The sequence below is a fragment of the Ictidomys tridecemlineatus genome, chromosome 12, assembly GCF_052094955.1.
Source record: "Ictidomys tridecemlineatus isolate mIctTri1 chromosome 12, mIctTri1.hap1, whole genome shotgun sequence".
Taxonomy (NCBI): Eukaryota; Metazoa; Chordata; class Mammalia; order Rodentia; family Sciuridae; genus Ictidomys; species Ictidomys tridecemlineatus.
Window position 1 is genome coordinate 49,345,991 of NC_135488.1, and position 7,157 is coordinate 49,353,147.

Below are 7,157 nucleotides of genomic sequence, written 5' to 3' on the forward strand. Positions count from 1 at the left end.
AGCAGATTGAATTTTTAGGTTTCATTCATTTTCACCATAGAAATAGAGGCTTTTGGAACTCCTATTCAAATAGCGTTTGTGCTAGCTGCTTCAAACTTGACACACTCAATTAGTTTTCAGTCCACTCTCTATGCTTTGTTCCATGTTGAACTAGCCCTAAGCAGATGCAAGGAAAAAACACTTTTATTTGAAAGCATTTGCCAAGCTTCCACAGAACTCTGAGTTTACTGGATGCTCAGTAAATATTTTTCAACGTATCTTGTTGTTACTTTGAAGAAATGATTGGTAATCCTGTCACACTTCACCCTCCAAATTTCATTCTTCTAGGTTGAAGCGTATGTTTTCAGGAACACTTTGAATTTTTAGGTTTCATTTCATTTTCCCCTATAGGGATAGAGGCATTTGGAACACTTAATCAAACTTGGTTTTTGCTAGCCACTTAAAACTTGACACACTCACTTTGTTGTCAGTGGGCTCTCTTTGCTTCCTTCCCTGTTGAAGTAGCCCTAAGCAGAGGCAAGGAACAAACACTTTCATATGAAAGCCTTTGCCAAACTTCCACAGAAATCCGAGTTTACTGGAATCTCAGCAAATATTTTTTCACCCGATCTTGTTGATATTTTGAAGAAATGATCCGTACTCCAGTCACACTCAGCTCCCCAAATTTTATTCTTCTAGGTTTAAGTATTCATTTACACTAACACTTTGAATTTTTAGGTTTTACTTCATTTTCCCCTATAGGGATAGAGGCAGTTGGAACTCTAAATCAAACATGGTTTGTGCAAGCTGCTTGAAACTAGACACCCTCAATTAGTTCTAAGCACACTCTCTATGCTTTGTTCCCTGTTAAAGTAGCCCTAAGCAGAAGAAAGGAAAAAACACTTTCATTTAAAAGTGTTTGCCTAGCTTCCACAGAACCCTGAGTTTACTGGAATCTCAGCAAATATATTTTCACCTGATCTGGTTGATACTTTGAAGAAATGATTGGTACTCCAGTTGCACTTGGACCCCAAATTTCATTCTTCTAGGTTGAAGCACGCATTTGCATGAACACTTTGAATTTTTAGGTTTCATTTGTTTTCCTCTATAGGGATAGAGGCATTTGAAACTCTAAATCAAATATGGTTTGTGTCATCTGCTTGAAACATGACACACTCAATTATTTCTCAGTGCACTCTATGCTTTGTTCCATGTTGAAATAGCCCAAAGCAGAGGCAAGGAAAAACACACTTTCATTTGACAATGTTTGCCAAACTTCCTCAGAACTCTGAGTTTACTGGAATCTCAGCAAATGTTTTTTCACCCAGTCTTGTTGATACTTGGCAGGAATGATCAGTCCTCCAGTTGCACTTTACCCCCTAAATTTTGTTCTTCTAGGTTGAAGCATTCATTTGCTGGAAGACTTTTAATTTTTAAGTTACACTTCTTTATCTCCTATTCGGATAGAGGCAGTTGGAATTCTAAATCAAACATGGTTTGTGCTAGCTGCTTGAAACTGGACACACTGAATTAGTTCTCAGTGCACTCTCTATGCTTTGTTTTCTGTTGAAGTAGCCCTAGGAAGATGCAAGGAAAAACCACTTTCATTTGAAAACGTTTGCCAAGCTTCCAAAGAACTCCGAGTTTACTGGAAACTCAGCAAATATTTTTTCACCTGATCTTGTTGATACTTTGAAAGAAATGATCACTATTCCCATTGCACTTGGCCCCCCAACATTCATTCTTCTAGGTTGAAGCTTTCCTTTGTTGGAACACTTTGAATTTTTAGGTTTCACTTCATTTTCTGCTATACGAATAGAGGGAGTTGGAACTCTAAAATAAACATAGTTTGTGCTAGCCTCTTGACCCTTAACACAGTGAATTAGTTCTCAGTGCACTCTCTATGTTTTGTTCCCCATTAAATTGCCCTAGGAATAGGAATGCAAAGAACATTTTCATTTGAATTCGTTTGCCATGCTTCCACAGAACTCCGAGTTTAGTGGAATCTCAGCAAATATTTTTCACCCAGTCTTGTTGACACTTGAAAGGAATGATAAGTATTCCAGTCGCATTTGGCCCCCCAAATTTCATTCTTCTAGTTTAAAGCATTCATATGTAGGAACACTTTGAATTTTTAGGTTTCACTTCGTTTTTTCATATATGGATAGAGGCAGTTGGAACTCTAAATCAAATACGGTCGGTGCTAGCTGTTTGAAACTTCATATACTCAATTAGTTCTCAGTGCACTCTCTATGCTTTGTTCCCTGTTGAAGTAGTGCTAAGCAAAGGCAAGGAAAAAAAACACTTTCATTTGAAATCATTTGCCAAGCTTCAACAGAACTCCGAGTTTACTAGAATCTCAACAAATAATTTTTAATTGATCTTGTTGATACTTTGAAGGAATGAATGGTACTCCACTTGCACTGGCCCCCCATATTTTGTTCTTCTAGGTTGAAGAGTTTGTTTGCAGGAACACTTTGAATTTTTAGGTTTCACTTTGTTTTCCACTATAGGGATAGATGTAGTTAGATCTCTAAATAAAACACGGTTTGAGCTAGCTGCTTGAAACTTGAAACACTCAATTAGTTCTCAGTGCACTCTCTATGCTTTGTTCCCTGTTAAAGTAGCTCTAAGAAGAGGCAAGGAAAAAAAACACTTTCAAATGAAATCGTTTGCCAAGTTTCCACAGAACTCCGAGTTTTCTGAAATCTCAGCAAATATTTTTTCATCCGATCTTGTTGAAACTTTGAAGGAATGATTGGTCCTCCATTCAATCTTTGCTCCCCAAATTTCATTCTTCTAGGTAGAAGCATTTATTTGCAGAAAAACTTTGAATTTTCAGGTTTCATTTCATTTTCCACAATAGGGATGGAGGCATTTGAAACTCTAAATCAAACATGGTTTGTCCTAGCTGCTTGAAATTTGACACACTCAATTAGTTCCCAATGCACTCTATATACTTTGTTCCCTGTTGAAGTAGTTCTAGGAATAGGCAAGGGAAAAACATTTTTATTTGAAACATTTGCCAAGCTTCCACAGAACTCCGAGTTTACTGTAATCTCAGCAAATGTTTTTTCAGCCGATATTGTTGATACATAGCAGGAATAATCGGTACTCCAGTCACACTTGGCCCCACAAATTTCATTCTTATGGCTTCACACATTCATTTTCAGGAAATCTTTGAATTTTCTGGTTTAACTTCATTTTCTCCTATAGGGATTGATGCCGTTGAACTTGAAATCAAAAACAGTTTGTGCTAGCTGCTTCAAACTTGACACACTCAATTCGCTCTCAGTGTGCTCTCTATACTTTGTTCCCCTTTGAATTAACCCTAAGCTGATGGAAAAAAATGCCCTTATTTGAAAGCGTTCCCCGAGCTTCCACAGCACTCCAAGTTTACTCGAATCTCAGCAAATAGTTTTTCACCCGATCTTGATAATACTTGGCAGAAATAATCGGATCAGTACTCCAGTTGCCCTTGGTCCCCCAAATTTCATTCTTCTAGTTTAAAGCGTTCTTTTGCAGAAACACTTTGCATTTTTAGGTTTCATTTCATATCCCCTAAAGGGATAGGTGCATTTAAAACTATAAATCAAACACGGTTTGTGCTAGCTGCTTGAAACTTGACACACTCAATTAGTTCTGATTGTGATCTCTATGTTTCATTATCTGTTGAAGTAGACTGAAGCAGAGGCCAGGAAAAAACAGGTTAGTTTGAAAGGGTTTGCCAAGCTTCCACAGAACTCCGAGTTCACTGGAATATCAGCAAATATATTTAACCCCAAACTTGTTGATACTTGGCAGAAATGTTTGGTACTCCAGTTGCACTTGAACCCCCAAATTTCTTTCTTCAAAGTTGAAGCGTTCATTTGTAGAACACTTTGAATAATGAGGTTTCACTTTGTTTTCCCCTATAGGGATAGATGCAGTTGAAACTGAACCAAACATGGTTTGTGCTAGCTACTTGAAACTTGGCACTCTCAATTAATTCTCAGTGTACTCTCTATGTTTTGTTCTCTGTTGAAGTAGACTGAAGCAGAGGCAAGAAAAAAAACACTTTCATTTGAAATTGGTTGCCAATCTTCCACAGAACTCTGAGTTTACTGGAATCTCAGCAAATGTTTTTTCACCATAAATTGTTGATATTTGGCAGGAATCATCAGTACTCCACTCTCATGTGGCCCTCCAAATTTTGTTCTGCTAGGCTGAAGTGTTCATTTGCAGAAACACTTTGAATAATAAGATTTCACTTCATTTTCCCCTATAGGGATAGATGCAGTTGGAACTCTGAATCAAAAATGGTTTGTGCTAGCTGCTTGAAAGTTGACACATGCATTTTTTCCCAGTGCACTCTCTAAGCTTTTTTCTCTGTTGAATTAGCCCTATGCAGAGACATGCAAATAACACTTGCATTTGAAAACGTTTTCCATGCTTCCACAGAACTCTGAGTTGACTGGAATCTCAGCAAATATTTTTTCACCCGAAGTTGTTGATGCTTGGCAGGAATGATCGGTACTCCAGTCGCACTTGCCCCCCATATTTTGTTCTTCTAGGTTGAAGTGTTCTTTAGAAGGAACACTTTGAATTTTTATATTTTATTTCGTATTCCCCTAGAGGGATAGGTGCATTTAAAACTATAAATCAAACACTGTTTGAGCTATTTGCTTATAACGTGACACATTCAACTATTTCTCTTTGTGCTCTCTATGTTTCATTCTCTGATGAAGTAGACCGAAGCAGAGGCCAATAACAACAAAAAAATATTTTCATTTGAAAGTGTTTGTCAAGCTTCCACAGAACACTGACTTCACTGGAAACTCAGCAAATATTTTTTCACCGAATTTGTTGATACTTTCCAGGAATGATCGGTGCTCCAGTTGCACTTGGACCCCTAAATTTTGTTCTTTTATGTTTAAGTGGTCGTTTGCAGGAACACATTGAATTTTTAGGTTTCACTACTTTGTTCCCTATAGGGAAAGATGCATATGGAATTCTACATCAAACACGGTTGTGCTAGCTGCTTGAAACTTGGCATGCTCAATTAGTTCTCAGTGCACTCTCTATGTTTTGTTCTCTGTTGAAGTAGACCAAAGCAGAAGCAAGGAAAAAACACATTCATTTGAAAGCATTTGCCAAGCTTTCATAGAACAATGAGTTGACTGGAATCTCAGTAAATATTTTTTCACCATGTCTTGTTGATACATGGCAGGAATAATTGATACTCCTGTCACACTTGGCCCTCCAATTTTTGTTCTTCTAGGTTGAAGTGTTCATTTTCAGGAATACTTTGAAGTTTTAGGTTTTACTTCATTTTCCCCTATTGGTATAGATGCAGTTGGAACTCTAGATCGAACACGGTTTGTGTTAGCTGCTTGAAACTTGACACACTCAATTAGTTCTCAGTAGGCTCTCTATGATTTTTTTTTCCCTGTTGACATAGCCCTAAACAGAGGCAAGGAAAAACCACTTTCATTCGAAAGCGATTACCAAGCTTTCACAGAATTTCGAGTTCATTGGAATCTCTGCAAATATTATTTCACCCAATCTTGTGATACTTGGCAGGAATGATTGGTACTTCAGTCACACTTGGCACCCCAAATTTGGCTCTTCTATGTTGAAGCATTCGTTTGCAGAAACCCTTTGACTTTTGTGGTTTCACTTCATTTTCTCCAACAGGGATAGACACATTTGGAACTCTAAATCAAACATGGATTGTGATAGATGCTTGAAACTTGACACACCCGGTTAGTTTTTAGTGTGCCCTCTAAGCTTTGTTCCATTTTGAAGTATCCCTAAACAGAGGCAAGTAAAAAACACTTCCATATGAAAGTGTTGGCCAAATTTCCACAGAACTCTGAGTATACTTGAATCTCAGCAAATATTTTTTTACCTAAACTTGTTGATACTTGATGAGAATGATAGGTACTCCAGTCACACATGGCACCCCCAATTTTTTTCTTCTATGTTGAAGCAGTCATTTGCAGGAACATTTGAATTTTTTGGTTTCACTTTGTTTTCTCCTATAGGGATTGATTCAGTTGGAACTCTAAATCAAACAGTTTGTGCTAGCTCCTTGAAACTTGACACACCCATTTCATTCTCAGTGCACTCTCTATGCTTTGTTTTTATTTTTGGTTTGGCCTCAGCAGAGGCAAGGAAAAAACACTTTCATTTGAAAGCTTTTGCAAAGCTTCCAAAAACTCCTAATTGACTGGAATTTCAGAAAATACTTCTTTACTCCATCTTGCTGATACTTGTCAGGAATGATTGGTACTTCAGTTGCACTTTGTCCCCTGAATTCTGTACTTCTAGTTTGAAGCATTCCTTTGCAAGAACACGTTGAATTTTTAGGTTTCACTTTGTTTTCTCCTATAGGGATAGATGCAGTTGGACTCTAAATCAAACACTTTTTGTGCTAGTTTCTTGAAATTTGACACTCATTTAGTCCTCAGTGCTCTCTCTATTCTTTGTTTTCTTTTGAATTAGCCCAAAGCAGAGGCAAGGAAAAAAATTTTATTTTAAAGAATTTGCCAAGTTTCCACAGAACAATGAGTTTACTGGAATCTCAACAAATATTTTTTCACCATTTCTTGTTGATACTTGGCAGGAATGATTGGTACTTCAGTAGCATTTTACCTCTCAAATTTTGTTCTTCCAGGTTAAAGTGTTCCTTTGCAGGAACACTTTGAATTTTTAGGTTTAACTTTGTTTTCCCCTAGAGGAATAGATGCAGTTGGAACTCTAAATCAAACACGGTTTTTGCTAGGTGCTTGAAACTTAACACACTCAGTTACTTCTCAGTGAATTCTCTATGGTTTGTTCCCCATTGAAGTAGCCCTAAGCAGAGGCAAGGAAATAACACTTTAATTTGAAAGCATTTGCCAAGCTATCACAGAAATTTAAGTTTACTGAAATCTCAGCAAATATTTTTTCACCCAATCTTGTTGATACTTGGCAGAAATAATCAGTACTGCAGTCCCACTTGGACCCACATTTTTTTCATCTAGGTTGAAGCATTTTTTTGCAGAAACACTTTAAATTTGGGGGTTTCACTTCGTTTTCCAAAATAGGGATAGATACTGTTTGAACTCTAAATCAAACACAGTTTGTGCTAGCTTCTTTAAACTTGAAACACAAAATTAGTTCTCAGTGTGTTTCTCTATGCTTTGTTCCCTGTT